The 16,176-nt window shown below is 36.1% G+C and overlaps 1 protein-coding gene across 4 annotated transcripts in view; it reads left to right on the top strand.

Moving 5' to 3' along the window:
• The first annotated feature begins 12,891 nt into the window (after window positions 1-12,891).
• LOC134210787 (rho-related BTB domain-containing protein 1) overlaps window positions 12,892-16,176 on the top strand; it is a 136,800-nt gene continuing 133,515 nt past the window's right edge. For all 4 annotated transcript variants that reach the window (XM_062687061.1, XM_062687060.1, XM_062687059.1 and 1 more), the window contains exon 1: window positions 12,892-13,645. The gene's annotated coding sequence lies outside the window, so the exon portion shown is untranslated. The remainder of the gene's footprint in view (window positions 13,646-16,176) is intronic.

The following is a 16,176-nucleotide window of genomic DNA, read 5'->3' as shown; positions in this document are numbered from 1 at the left end:
TTCTTGATTTCTGAAAAGATGAAATAAAAAGACGGATGGCAGTATCATAGATAATAACATGAGTGTTTTGGTTACATTGAATATGTATATCAACGATGAAGCATTATCTCCATATTAAAAAAAAACAAAGAATTTGTAACAAAAGTAATAGTTATGTAAATATTTTTCATATTGTTTACATATTGTAAATATAATCACTTTGAAATAATAAATGAAAAGCATGATCAACGGTATATTATCTATGGCTGACGAATAAAAACTATGAATGCGCCTGAAAGCAGGAAAGCTAAAATAAAGTTGCGATACTAAACGGAACAGCACTAACTTGTACAACAAAGACATTATTTTTTTAATCAACGCATAAATGTTGAATATATTATTTCATAGAAGCTCGCATGCTGTTTATTTATTAACAAATCGTAATATAAACATGAATATATGGACATTAAAAATATATGGTAAAAACAGGGATTCGATCGATCATCCATGAAACAAATATGAAGGAGTTATTGATTCATGAAAATATTTAATTTCCGTTCCAGTACAGGATGCCTAACTTTATATATTCAAGGTAATAAATGTTGGGAGATCTGCATACGGATCCACCCAACAGTACAGTTGAACTTAGTTACTATTTTGCCTTCAATACACTGCTTCAAATATAACTAAAAATGGAGATGGCGATGTAATTCGACAGACCAACGGTTTTTTTTTTGTCAAGAAAGAGCGCCGTAAATCCTTAACAATCACGAAGAAACTTACTCATCTCAAGGATGGTAAGCGACCGTATCCGTACAGACATGCATCATGACTCTAACAGTAAGTTTATCATTATTGCCTTTTATTAATAGACCTGCAGCGCTGGGCGGGCTCATTTTTAAACAGTAAGTTTATCTTCAGCGTTTCATATTTGACTAGATTCGAGTATAAGACACTCCCCTTAGTTGGCTTCGGAACACAAATTCGCAAAGTCACCATTAAGTGGTGGATCTGTTGATGGAACTAATGAAACAACACTAGACCATCTGGTGAGAATCAGCTTCGCAGCACACAATGTATCGAGGTCAGAAATTGATGCTGATGTCCTTCAATAGTTAGGTTTCGCATGAAGCATGTTTTTTAATTTTATAAATAGTTGTAGAAAATATTGTTTTTACTTTTTCCATTGAGTGACAGCTTTTTGAACTAATATTACTGGCCTTACAGTGCTACATTAGCTGATGCAATGAGGGCTAGAGAAATACAGTACAAATCCAAGCATCAAATAATTTAGATGTTTTTGTTTGTGCCTAAAACTTACCAATTCTCGTTCGGCTAAACCACCAGCTAAATACATACCGTTTAGTTAATGAGCAAGGAATTACATGATGTTTTATTGGACCCCGATACAATACTTTTTATCCTCCGGCAAGAAATTTTTGAGACTCGCTTTGATTTTTTTTTCAGTTGGTGAGACGTACCGACCAAAAATCAAATTATGCTGCCGATGTCCGTTATTTGCCATCCAATTTGTCCTTAATTCTTCCATACTGTCCTTCATTCATCTATATTCTAATAAGGGCACATTAACGAGTTCGCTCTATCGTAATATTGGGGAATTCTTTTGTTCATGCCGGTTTGATTTTCTAAAGCAGTTTAAATTTTTCTTCATGTTAGTGATATCCGTTCCATGATTTAAAATATAATTTTCCTAAGGCAATGTATATGAATGGATTTGTATTTGTAACTTAGAAGAAACCGCTGAATTTGACGGGACGGCAATATTTTCACATCCGATCTCGAATTATGACGAAAATATTTTGTCTCCATTTGGTGTAATATCAGGAAAAAAAATCTGGTGAAATATTGAAACTAAATTGATTTGACGATGAAAAATGCGATAATTAATTAATAAGATTGTGTTGAGTTGAGTGTGAATTAATGGAAAGAATTGGACCGTTGGGGTTTTATATTCGACGTTTATACACATTGTTGTTTAACTCTGAGCCATAAAATAATATTTATGTTTCTGCTTCTAATCCAAAATATAGTCTTACAAAACGCATGCCATTAATCGATATAACAAATGATCAAAATCTAATAAGTTCTTTAGTTCTGACGCAGGTCCAAACTTGGCGCACTTTCATATCAAATGATTCATAAAACTTATTTTCGCCAAAAATTTATCAAATGATCAAGCTAGATGGCTTTATCTGCTCTTCATCTTTGCATATATGGCATAAAAAACATATTATGAAGAATTAACCTATCCGAATAAAAATATATGGAGGTCATACTCAAAAATTTTTAGCCACAATGCTAAGGATCGAATGATCATTTTTTGCACGCAAAATGACTTTTGTGAGAATTTCCGACCCTACCTACAAACAGCTGAGCATTATGAGTAAGATTTTCCTCTTATGCTGAACATTGCAACATTCGAACGCATTTTTCAACCCAAAATGTTCTGCGTCAAATTAGGCTCACAATTCATGTTGATGTTCCTAACTAACCTTATCAGACGAATATAAAATGCAGTGCTTAGAAACCTCAATAATACTCTTAGGAAAAGCAATATGTATTCATTTTATTTTAACTAAATTTCCACTACTTAGAATATTCATCAACATTGGATTATTCCACTAAGTGTCCAACCCATGGTAGTATGCCTTATGCTGTCTTCGATTTTGATGCGTTTTTTTCACGCGTTTTTTACACGGTATTTGGTAATTATGCAGTTTTTCTTTGGGGCTGTCCATAAACCACGTAGACTCTTGAGGGGGAGGGAGGGGTTTCGAAAAAGTCTACGTTAGTCTACGAAGGGGGACGGGGGGTATACCAAAAGTCTACGTAGACTTTTTTTAATTTTTATTTTTTTGGAAAACAATTTATACAGAAGCTATGTGCAAAGTTCACTTGTTCGATTTTTTTTCAGGATCTTCCCAAAAATTTTTGCAAGACTTTATCGAAATAATCTAATGAATTTCACTGAAGTAATAGTCTGAACTACGGCTTAAAACTATATGGATATTCCCAGGAAATTCTTCTGTGCTGAGCAGGAAAATTCTACGGAGTATTCTATAAAAACTTTCGAGAAAATTTCAAAATTTCCAGTTGGATTTTATTGCTAATTTTTTTTAAATTTTCCTCGTGATTCTTTATAATTTTCAAAATTTCTGCGAGAAACCCTTCAATGGAGATTTTCTGGGAGGTCCCCCGGATTTTTTTCTTAATTGCGGAAATTCTTCGGAATTTTCGCGAGGAATTCTTCGGATATATAAGCGAATTTTTTTGAAATTTTCATAGGAAATTCTTCTTATATTTTAGGGCAATTTCTTCGGGAGTACTAATGAAAATTCTTTGGAATGATCGATGGAAAATCTTAGGAATTTCCAAAGAAACTGTTGAAAATTTCCACGAGAAATTATTTGAATATCCCACCAAAAACTCTTTGAGTTTCCGTAAAAAAATGTTTGCCATTTTTGTAAGATAGCTTTTGTAATTTTCTTGAAAAATTATTCGAATTTTTTACGGGAAATTCACCAAAATTTCAACTGAAAATTCTCTATAATTTCCACCGCAAATTATTCGGAAAAGTCTTTGGAATGACAGGATTTAAAAAAAAATCCTCAGGAAATTGCTCCAAATCTGCAAGCAAGAACGTAGGAAACCATTCCAAAATTCCACCGGAAAATAATTCTAACTTTTCATGGAAATTCTGAAAATTATTCGGATTTATATAAATTTGAACCGACGTGAATAATTGTAGGTCAGATGTGTGACAGATTTTAAGCAGTGGCGCGCCGATGCAAAAGTGTCGGCAGCGGTGGTGCACATCTCTAGGAGGAATCGAATTCAACAGAAATTGAATTAATTGACTTGGAGGTTTGGTTTCAGGAGCAGTGGACAGAGGAATCAATTTGATTTCGATTTTGATTGTCTAATCACATATGATATTTCGTAAAATTTGGAAAAGTCTACGTAGACTTCAAGGGAGTGGGGGAGGGGTTTCTGAAAAGTCTACGAAAGTCTACTAGGGGGGAGGGAGGGGTTTGAAAATGTGAAATTTCAGTCTACGTGGTTTGTGGACAGCCCCTTTGCTGGTTTTGACATTCTGGCGAGAAAATAATATTGTATAATGAATTAGTATCATACAGTACTCTATTGCTATGCAAGCTACTAGTCAGGCAACCCTAAATAGGAAATCAAACAAAAATATGCCTGGCTTTTTTATAGGTATAAGCTTCAGTTTACGGTTATAGTTCATTGAAAAAATGTATATGGACGGACGGCTCATATTTTTGAGAAATATCTGCCGGTCAAGTAGCATTTGCATTAGAGTGGCCCAAGCTTATATGGAAAAAGTGAAAAGTCTGGAATTTCAAACCTTGCACCCTTAAATGACAGTTTGGAGGTCCCAGAAGCTCCCCTGAAAATTTCAGCTCATTCGGTCCAGTGGTTGGCGTGCGCAAATGGCTCAAAGTTTGTATGGGAAAAGTGATCCAAATGTATGGGTTTCACTTTTTTGCTTCTAGGTGGCGCTGTAGTCGACGGATTCCTGTTGTGGACAAAATGTAGAACCTTTTTTTATATAAGGAAGCGACTGGTGAAGACCGGATGTAAATCCCTTTGAAATTGGCCAAGTTATAAGCATCCAAAGTCGAGGGTGTCGAGCTTGTCCCCCAGGGGACAGCGCAACGTACCACCGACCATTGCGGCGGCGATGCAGGCGTATTCGGTGCCGTGCGAAATTAAATGCATGATTATCACGCAATCTCGCGAATTTTTATCCGATTGGTAAATACTTTCCGTGCTCTGTACAGTAGTGTAGCTAGAGAGGGAGGGGGTGACTTACCACTGAAGCCAACGAGCTGAAGTTTTTAAGGGGAGACACAATTCATGAAATATTTGTAACGAGTTGTTTTCGGACATCGTGATGCCCGTTGCATAAATTTTAGAACGATATGATATAATCGTTACAGACAGAAGGACAGAGAGACCTGGGATATTATATAAGTTATATATTTTTCAACGAACTGGGGTCGTGGGATCAAACCCCACCGAAGGGGCGGTTACCCTCCAATACCTTTTCCGAACTAAATCTATCACATGTTGTACATATGCATAATCAAGTTTCAGACATAGTAAAACAGTTTCAATGTTTATAGCATAATTTATTAACTGTATAAAACTACAAAGTTATCAACAAACAACACTTATACCTATATTAATTATTTATTTCAACTGCTAGGCCTTCCTTTATAACAGATCGAGTGCAACCTGGAAAATTTTGCCTATGCTGTTGAACAACTTTGAGAAGATATTGAAGCTGTTCTTCATTTTTTGTCAGTTTTCCACAAAAATCTTGAACTAGTTTAACTCCTCTTTCAGCACAGTCATTCACTACCAAAAATGAATTAATTTTATTTCTACTTTCAACAAATTCTTCCAATTCATCCCATATACTAGGATCTTCTTTGAGAAAATTTGCAGATATTCCAGAAATTTCAAAAAATTCATCGTATTTTGAGAAACAAAATCCGAAAGCGTACAAGAAGTCAACTTATCGATCGTAGATACTTTCAATTTTATTTTTCTTACTTCATCACCCTTACAAGATTTTAAATTGTGTGCCATTTCTTTTCTCTCATCAGTAGATATTTCTGGGTCGAAAAAAGCCAGAGCGACTAGTTCTTCACTCAAGTACCATAGATGATTTGCAAATCTTGAAGCCGCAGCCATATACACATTTCTTGATTGATCAGGGAAAGCATCTCGTAAAGTTATCAATAACTAAACAGCCATATTTTAAGACAATATATTGCTTTCGCCATCCATCTGGCATTGCTATGTGCTCCTGGTGGCGAACATTTAATTCTTTTCACACCAAGAAATGCTAAAGATAAATTTAGCAACTCTTTATAGTCTTGTCGTTGCTGTTAAATATTGAGTTGGTTTTTCAAAAATTCAATCAAATGTTGTGTTTCATCACCAAGGATCTCAATAATGTTTTCGTCTACCATATTTTCATCAAAGGATTGATCCATAGTAGGCCATGCCGATTTAAGTTTTATAAGAATAGTTGAAGAAGGGCCTTTTGAAGGAAACAGTTTTCCCAAGCTGCTGTTATCAAAACTTCGGCAATATGATGCCTACACGCCAGCCATAAAAGATCTCTGCCAATCCGCTTCTCGATTAGGGTACAAGCGCCTTTTTTGATTCCTGTATTTGCTGCTGTTGTATCAAATCCCATTGCACAGATGCGATCGCTTAGTTCCCATGCATTCATAATTTTGCAAACTTCGTTTGCCTGTCTTTCATCAGTTCCAGAAGACAATTTTGGGACTCCAAGCAGCTGGACATTTGCTCCAGAAGATACCAAAACTGGCAATCTTCTACTTTGTCAGTACCTGAAAAGAAAAAAAATCAGATAGATTCTTAAAAAAAAAGTTAAAAATATGTTACAAATAGCTTCTTTAAAAAAAAAAACAAATATTACCAAATGTAATCTAAAATTGTAGGAAAGAAATTTCAAATAACAAAAAAACCTATCGATTACTTCAAAACATGCTTAGTTAGAAAAAAATCATAGCACAAAATAACACATTTCAATGCTATAAAAAATACTCAAATATATTACCTGTGAGATATTGAAGCAGCTTTTCATCCCAATGTACAACAAATGGTCCATTTAGATCAAAATTGCCTTGGATATTTTGAGCAATCTCTTCGCGATATTCTGCACGGGCCCTTGAGATTGTTTGTCTGCTAACGGTAAAATCGTCTGAAAAATAGATAAAGTTGATAAAGATTTTGTTTTAGTTACAAGATACTATCAATATAATAAAATTAAACTCAAGGAGAAAGAACAATACAATAAAAGTACTGTTAAGGAGAACTTACCTAAGTTTAGTCCAGCACTTGTTAAAACCGCAGAAATGACATACATTGCATTTCGGTCGCTTAGTCCAATACGGTCTAGGGTGGCAGCTAGTATAGGAGTCATTATTTTTGATTGACTTCGCTCGGAAAACGCTCTACTAGCGGAGGGTTTCTCATCTGGAAGCAAGACATAAAAATATTGACATATAGTAGAAGTTACCATCTTATTTGATTATATTCTTACCTCCTCCATCAATAGTAAAAACGCTAGTAGCTGATTGAGATTCCAAGGAAGGCTCTGGTTCCGTTGTTGATTCTTCTTCGATTTTGCCTTTTTGAACTCTCGCAAAAGCAGATCCAGGCCTCCCAATTTCCCTTTGCAGAATAAGGAACTGTTTATCCTTATCGTTTTTAATCAAATTTAATGCATTTCGTCGAGCAATGTCAAACAATCGATCCAAATTATTAATGAAACTAGACTCTTGCTCTTTCTGTTTATCTCCCGCGTGAGAAGATTTTTTGATAATTGCTCGCATTTTGTTAAATAATTTTAGGAGCTTAACAACAGCATTGTAGTGTTGCATTAGAGGAATTCTATATTTCTCCCAAAAAAATTGAAGTTCAGTTACTACAGTTTTAGCAGCTGGTTTTATACTCAAGTGTTGATTTTTCATTATAAAACGCATCCGACCAAGCACATCACCGTTTGAAGGCAACTTTACACCTTTAAAACTTTCAATTGGGACAACAAGTTCCATACTTAATTCTTCCTTAGATTTTGAATCTATTTTATGTATTCCAGTTTGCACGATCAAATATCACTTCACAAAAGCAAGAAGTGCAGGACCAGTGGTTTTGGAGATACAACGATTTGAAGAGTGAAAAATTTGTTTCGTTATATCGAGGTATACCTGTAGAAATAAAAAGCTTTTATTTGATTTGGTAATACAACAAATAGGCCTAATGATTTGGGAGTTAAAATTTTATGAAAAATTAAAATTCCTGAAATGATCGATTTTTCTGAATACCCTATATATATTGAAATTGGTCACCATAAAGGGGAAATAATGAAATGGGTCCAATATTGTTCTATAAGGAACGATCCTACCAAATATAAGGTAATTTTGAGGGATCATATCAATAATGTTGGAACTGGATGGCTGTATATTTTTATTTGAGGCTAACAAAATAAATGGAAGAAGTACTTAATTGATTTCGTGTATTTACATTCACGCTTCGAAAATTGAACTCTAAGTCTAAACTATAGCATAAACCAAACATGACCAAATTTTGAGTTCTTCAATTTATGTTAATTTTGAGTAAATTTGTTTAGCGTTTTAGCTCGAAGATAAAACGACGCCAGAAAATTGCGAGATTAAACATTCGAACAATATCCCGGATGTGTTTTTCTACTAAAAAAAAAGATCCTCCCCCCCCTTGCCCCCTTATTCACCTCCTCCCTCTCTAGCTACACTACTGTACAGAGTACGGAAAGTATTTACCAATCGGATAAAAATTCGCGAGATTGCGTGATAATCATGCATTTAATTTCGCACGGCACCGAATACGCCTGCATCGCCGCCGCAATGGTCGGTGGTACGTTGCTCTCATTTTAAACATCCCTGGGGGACAAGCTCGAAACCCTCGAATTTGGATGCTTATAACTTGGCCAATTTCAAAGGGATTTACATCCGGTCTTCACCAGTCGCTTCCTTATGTAAAAAAGGTTTTACATTTTGTCCACAACAGGAATCCGTCGACTACAGCGCCACCTAGAAGCAAAAAAGTGAAACCCATACATTTGGATCACTTTTCCCATACAAACTTTGAGCCATTTGCGCACGCCAACCACTGGACCGAATGAGCTGAAATTTTCAGGGGAGCTTCTGGGACCTCCAAACTGTCATTTAAGGGTGCAAGGTTTGAAATTCAGGATTTCATGCATTTTGGGCCAGTCTAATTTGCATATTGGTAACTTCAACGTTGTTCTAAAAGGGTTCATATACAGTAGGGTGGCTCAAAAAAAACTTTTTCAAATTTTTTGATGGGCCGCCCTCTTATTCGGTTCTATTTGATGCCCTGATGCTCTGGACAAAATTTCAGCCAAATCGGTCAACGTTTGGGTGGTGCTAAACTCGTTGGAAGTTTATCTAATCTAATCTAATCTCATACTTGCGTAGCCAATACTTGAAAGCATCCTGGAAAATGACGGTTTCTGAATTCCGTCATTTTTCTTTTCATATGACCAGGCCAACTACGCAGTATGTACCGCAGAGATGACTCCTAGATATTGAGCGACTTCAGGAATACCTAGTCACTTAATAGCTTGGAATCGAGGGGAAAGGAAGAAAGCGTGGACCTCACGTACCAAACGCTTCCAATAATATATGTACCTAATATATAATAAAAATCGTGTACGTGTTTATGTATGATGTATATCTGTATGTGTGTATATGAGTGTGTTTTAAAACATGACATGACTTTTAAAACATGACGAATACTTTTGTCTATCAGTGTTTTTGTGTGGGTGCAGGTTTTCAAAACCTTACCTCTCCTCAATAATTCTGACGCTGAACATGTTTGAGCATTTACATAGGCTTGATCGCAATATTAGAAAGGGCATTGCCCTTGATAACAATCGATCAGCTCTAGCAAGCACGAACATGCGCACGGCCGCGCAATGCAAAACACAAAATTTCGGCAAATCTCGCAACCGTTCTGCCGTCCGAAACAAGAGCCAACACGCACTGAACTAATTAACTTTATTACTTTTGAGGTGAACCGGTCAAGGGCCGAAAACCTCATTAATAAAGATAATAAAAAAAAAAAACTTTATTACCGGCCGCGTAATGCAAAACACAAAATTTCGGCAAATCGCGTGATCGTTCTGCCGTCCGAAACAAGAGCCAACACGCACTTGCTAAACTCGTTGGAAGTTTATATAAAAAATGTATGAAACAGTGATTTGCAGTTGGACGGCACAATTTACGATCAAGAACAATGATACTCATTCAGTTCTTGTAGAATTAAATACAGAATGTTATGCTGAAAACCGCGAGAAGATTAGAGTTTATTAGGCAAAGATATTAGCATTTTACTGGAGTGTTGTAGGGGTGAATTTATTTCTTTTCAAATGTAAAAGAAACGAAATTTGCTCAAACCCCACTTCAGAGAAATGCTAATAACTTAGCCGGGCAAACTCTAATCTTCTCGCTGTTTTGTGCATAACATTCTGTATTAAATTCTTTAAGATCTGAATGAGTATCATAGTTCTTCATTGTAAGTTGTGCCGTCCAACTGCAATTCACTGTTTTTGGATGTTTCTGCATACATTTTTGCATATAAACTTCCAACGAGCTTAGCACCGCCCAAACGTTGACCGATTTGGCTGAAATTTTGTCCAGAGTATCGGGGCATCAAATAGAACCGAATAAGAGGGCGGCCCATCAGAAAAAATGAAAAAAGCTTTCCCATACTAATTTGAGCCACCCTAGTATACACGTTGCGTTCCTTGTATCCGTCTCAGTTTATAGATTCAAAATTGCAGATTAACAAAGAAAGTGGTTTTATATCGCAAATGCAACATACCATGATAGGCTGGTTATGCAATGAAACGTCAAATCTAGTTCTCCCGTGAATATATGTTATCACATGACTCTTACACTTAATTGAGAGGAATTTTGATTGATGTGTTGTAGGGTACATGAAACTAACAAAACACTTACATGCCACACATAGCATATGACTTGCAGAAAAACTGAACAAAAATGAATGAAATGCTTCTTTGTAAAATGAATTAACTTGTTATTTTATACTGTGCATAGTTCTTTTGCACTGGCATTATATAATAAAAAATAAAAAAATAAGGCGTTTATTTGATTGAGTTTTAACATAATTTCAAAGTGCGTCAAATTAGGAACAACTTTGCGTCAAATTAATGCGTCAAGTTGGGCTGCTCAAGTACCACACAAAAACAGATTAAAAAACTAATAAATAAACTTACATTTCGAAGTTACATTATTTGTACACATTCTATAATAGTAGATAGCTCCGTTATGCAGAATATTAAGCGAATCCATTTTGCAATTATTTTCTAAATAATGATTCTTTTCAAAATTTTCTTAACTGCGTCAAATATGGTGCCTCCACGGTATTATTTTAGTTTTTTTTTGCTTTTCGCGGGACATTTTCTTGAAATAAGTGAAATGCGGGACGTTTCGCGGGACACTTTCCAGCGCGGGACAAATAGTGAAAATGCAGGACTATCCCGCGAAACGCGGGACGTCTGGTCACTTTACTCTAGAACAATAACAGTGGAATGGTGAACCATGCTATCATTAGTTTATTTAACATGCGGAAAAGCGGGGGATACTGTAGTTTACAATTATTTTAACAAGTTCCTATAACATGAGGTGATTCCATCAGGCACCGAATTGCCATTATACGCATATTTGACCCATGTTTGCAAGGAATTCCTATGTACATGGGACATTTATGCGTATAACTGCAGTGAATTAGCTTGATAAAATGTTAGGTGAGCATCGTGGCTTATAATGTTAATGATATGCGGTCATGTTAATTTGCAGTTTGCATATTCACTCGCATTCTTGTTTTACGGACGATGCTTTCGGACGAATCCGATTTGTTAGAATTATTTCCGCATTTGATTTTGCAGGCATAAACGAGAATTCGCATCAACTATCATTCGAATGAGCATTCGAAGCATTCGTGTTTTTCTCATATCCTTCTACTATAGTAACACCGTGGCTGTAGCATAAAATATGTTCATTTATTTGGGTGATTATTATGCTCAGCCCACCCACTCGGGGATCAACCATTGTCGTAATCTGGTACTGCCTCCCAAATGTCTTTTCCGACCCGCGACATTGAGGAAACGTCACACTTCGGGTTTTTGTTTTGATTCTCTCACAGCCGCACTGACCGTTCGCTCTCATTTTTACGAGATTGATACCCACGCTAAACTTTGATAGAACAGAACATGAACATCTTTTACGCTGAATTTAATGCCATTAACATTTGAAATCACAACTTTAGTGAATATTAACATTTAGTGTAAGAAATAATATTTGCATAGCATGCACATGTAATGGATAGTGCACCGTATTGAAATATTCCAGAGCAATAATGTTCATGATTGGTTCTGAAATATAAAACGAATGCAATTGATTTTATATATATAAAAAAAACAACGTATATAACAATCACTCTTGATAATAAAAACTCTGCATTTTATATATGAGCCTACACATGAATTTCTGCAATAGAGTTGAAGAGATGGATTCTGTGTTTTCGATGCACCCACATACATTGCAATTAGTATTCATTCATGTGTGATTTTTACTTCAAGAAAACATAATTTATCAGGTTTTAGATTGACCTAGCTAGAGCTAACTAGCTAATACTGACCTATACCTAGCTCTCTCTGAAAGTAACATGTTGCAAGTCACTAGACATCGTTTTTACACGAATCTGCCCTAACGCACTTTCACATAATTATTGTTATCACAGGAAGTGTTGAACATAATTTAAAAATAAAAAATAAAACACTTTAGTAAAGAATAAAAGAAAATTTCTCAGGAGTAAATGTTTCTGTGTGAACGAGCACGATCGTGTCCTAATGTATTCTTAATGGTGCATCAAGATATAGATGACAAACATGACTAGCAGAAGTTTATAGATTAAATTTGAAACGAACTAAATTGGATTGTTTGGGAATCTAGAATGTTTCCCCTCTTTCTTTACAACCATTAACATAAATTGAGTAATAAATAATCAAGTAATAAGTAATTATTACTCTCAATTGGTAAGCATTTTTCTATACAGGGGTCCAAATACAGTTTGTTACCCTGATCACTGTTTAATTCGAGCTGCGAGCTAAATTTATTGTTGGCCCATCAGAAGCGGCCAGTTTAGGTTTGTGCGAAGCATGTGCTAAAAAACACTAGCGTGTGCGCCTCGATTCAAAAGCTACAAAAGTGGGACCGATTTGTTCGCAGCCAGCTTCGTCATTCGCAGTTTACCTCTCGCGGAGGGCAGTCTGCGTTCGTTTTGTTTACATTATTTGCGGTGTGTTTTTGAGGTGCAGCAGACACCATCAGTGTGAAAAGAAAACAGGGGAAAATAGGTTTTGCAAATTGGAATTTCGGAAAGCAGTTTTTCACCAGAGGAAAGTCGTGTCATTGTTGTTTTGTCACTCGCTCAAAGTTTCCAAAACTAGTAAGTTCAGTGATTTTTGCTACGTGGATAGTTTGCTGTCGCAGCCGAAAACGGACTCTGCGAATTTTCCTTTCTTCTGGATGCGGTTTCATTGTTCCCCCTAATAAAAAATACTGTCTGGGGAAATATTGCAGAAAAGGTACATCATCGACTGTGTTTATGTGATTATACGACCAGAATCGAATTTTACGCTGATAAAGGTGCGAAAGTAAAGCAGTGCCGTTTGTTCTGCGCCATTCACAGCGAAGTTGAGCGCAGTTTTGTGCAAAAAGACGACGTCGTCAACGGTACGGCGAAGAATATGTAAATTTAATCAATTTGCACAGTGCCACAACAAGTGCATGTACCTTCGAAAGTGCAGCTGGAAAAGTTCGTTTTTATTGATCCGAAGCTAGTAAGCCGGATTTCTACTGCGGCAGCTCTGAATGAAATCGTAGCTCGACGCTGCCACAGTGCTGGTGTTTGGCGTTTTGGTCCCGTGGATTTCCAGCTGAGCCGAACCGCTGTTTTCTTTATCAACGACGACAGAAACAATCTTCCCGACCAGGTTCGTGATTCGTCATTTTCCTTCATCCGTTTTTTTTGTTTGTCTGCATATCGACAGCTTGCTGTCGCAAAGGAAAATTGAATTTTCATGTTGTACTTTTTGTTACCGCTTCAATAGGGGAAAATATTAAAAATATGTGAATAAAAGGTGTTTTAGTTTTGGTAACATAAAGATGAATTTAATTAATTGTTCCACAATTGTAATTATTTTTGCCTTTCTCATGCATTAATTATAAGCGAACTTTTCATGGAAGACACAAAGGCCCATAGTGTTATGCCGCATTGAGGTGAAGTTTGTATGTGGGAAGATCCACAAAGCAGACGTTTTCAGTTAGAATTTTTGTATGAATCGTCTCGGAACTCTTTTACCCCTAAAGGCGTGACGTACTTTGTGGATGATTTTGGACAAAAAATAACTGATACCTACACTTTTGGGTATCTAGCACAATCCGATTTGTTTGCAACACATAACATTTGATGGGGAATGCGGTCTATTGTTTGGTATTGAAAAATTGAATCTATCGTTTATTGCTTAAGAATTATTACCCCTTGATGGATTATTCTGAGTTTTAATGCTGCTGACAAACCTCAAAGTTAATATTGCTACGTATAAACAAATCCACTCTACTCCACGAATTGAGTTAATAATGTCTGAATGTATATATGCGCAAAGAGCTCACTCATTTTTAAAAGCTTATCCATAATCAATTTGCTTGCAACAAGTTGCATTTAACGGCAAGTTCCATGTTAATTTGAAAACTGGCCAGATTGGTAATTAGGTCTGGAGTTAAAATCAATCTCTAGTTTTTCAGAGTTTTTTTCAATTCAAATGAAAAACTACAAGAACCAGCCCCATGATTGGCTGTACGAACTGTAGAAGGAAAATGCGAAACTACTATAAAATCTGTAGCCGAATCTGATAGACCATCAACGTATTCTTACCTTCATATGATCAAAGGGCAAATGAGCCTACAATATCAACGACAAATTTCTAATCGATTGGTAGAAACAATTGGAAACCGGTTGAAAAATGAATGACTTATTAGTTTATTAGTTATTAGTTTAGTCACGAAAAAAAGATAGTCTTTAGTATCTAATAAGTCATTTTTTTAATGTCTTTAATATGCTACTAAAGTCTATATCATTTTTTTGTGACGCGCTCATTTTTTAACTCGTGAAATACATATTCCCCTACATTCGTATCGAAAACAAAAAGTATTCTGCTTCAAAAAAATGTTTCTGTTATGTATAATAACTATTGTAAACATGAAACATTATTTTTAACTTTTGTAACAATAACGTCATTACATTTTATTCGGCATGAGAAATGTACCATCAGCGCTAGGTGGACTAGTCTGATTTTCTTAGGTACATAGGGGAACTGTTCCGCTTTCCATCTCATTGAACATTTATTCATCTCGTCGCAAAACAAAGAAATACAGTAGGGGAACAGACGGCTTTGGCAGGTTTTGTTCTATTATTGGCAGGGGGGTTTTTGTCGACCGAATTTTATGAAATTTGGCCACAATATTCTTTGATATGCAATGAATGTTTGGGCCAAATTTGAGCATAATCAGTCATAAAAACCCCCCTGATAATAATAGAACAAAACCTGTCAAAGCCGTCATTACCCCTATCTATCTCGTCGCTTCTTTTTGCTAACACGCGTGCTCACTGGTGAAAAAAACTAAAAAATAAACAAACCAAATTCCTTTTCATTGCTTTTTTTTAATGGGATATAAATAGGAGCTATGGGATGAAGTGCCGAACCGTTCCCTTACCTACTAGACATTTTCTGCGTGTCGAATAATTTGCATGCGCGATCTTATTGCGTCTCAGATTTGTGTTCACCCACACACTGGCTGCATTCATCATCTGCTTTCGTTTACAAAGGATACCGATCGTAACAAGCAATGAAACAAAAACATACGTGACCACCATTCCAATGATCACGTACGACGCAGCCGACCGAAAGAGAGGAAAATGACAACAACTCCGGGGGCTTGTACTCATTGACGTAGCCGGGAATACCAATCCCGTAGAACTTTCATTATTTTAGTATTATTTTAGAATAAAAGAAAATACTGTGTCGTTGATTTCGAACATCAACAAGCAAATCTAACAAGCAAATTCCTATTTAGATTTGCTACAAATTTAGAAACGCGAAGTCTATCTCATAAATGATATTGTCGCCTTTATGTGAAATCGACATTGTTGTTTCAAAAGGGCGAAAGTCGCAAACGTAAACATTGACTTCTTCTGCTGATTTCAGGAAGATTAGAGACTTCTGGCGATATTTTCCACTTCCGTTCGATAGAAGGCGCGGAGCGCCATCAGTTCCATGTGGTTGTTAGCTGGGAGCGGTCCTAGTTGTTGAGGAATTTGCAGGAAAAGGCATTGTTTACGTTTGCGACATTGGCCCTTATGAAACAACAGTGTCGATCTTATTACAATCAGCCCCAAGAACTCTATATTTCGGTAAAAATACCGTATGATATGTAAAACAAATTGTCATTTTTTTTTGAAAAATAA

Source organism: Armigeres subalbatus, chromosome 2 (genome assembly GCF_024139115.2).
Source record: "Armigeres subalbatus isolate Guangzhou_Male chromosome 2, GZ_Asu_2, whole genome shotgun sequence".
In the NCBI taxonomy this organism is placed as follows: Eukaryota; Metazoa; Arthropoda; class Insecta; order Diptera; family Culicidae; genus Armigeres; species Armigeres subalbatus.
The sequence above is the reverse complement of the archived record's forward strand: the minus strand, read 5'-3'. Positions and strand labels throughout refer to the sequence as shown.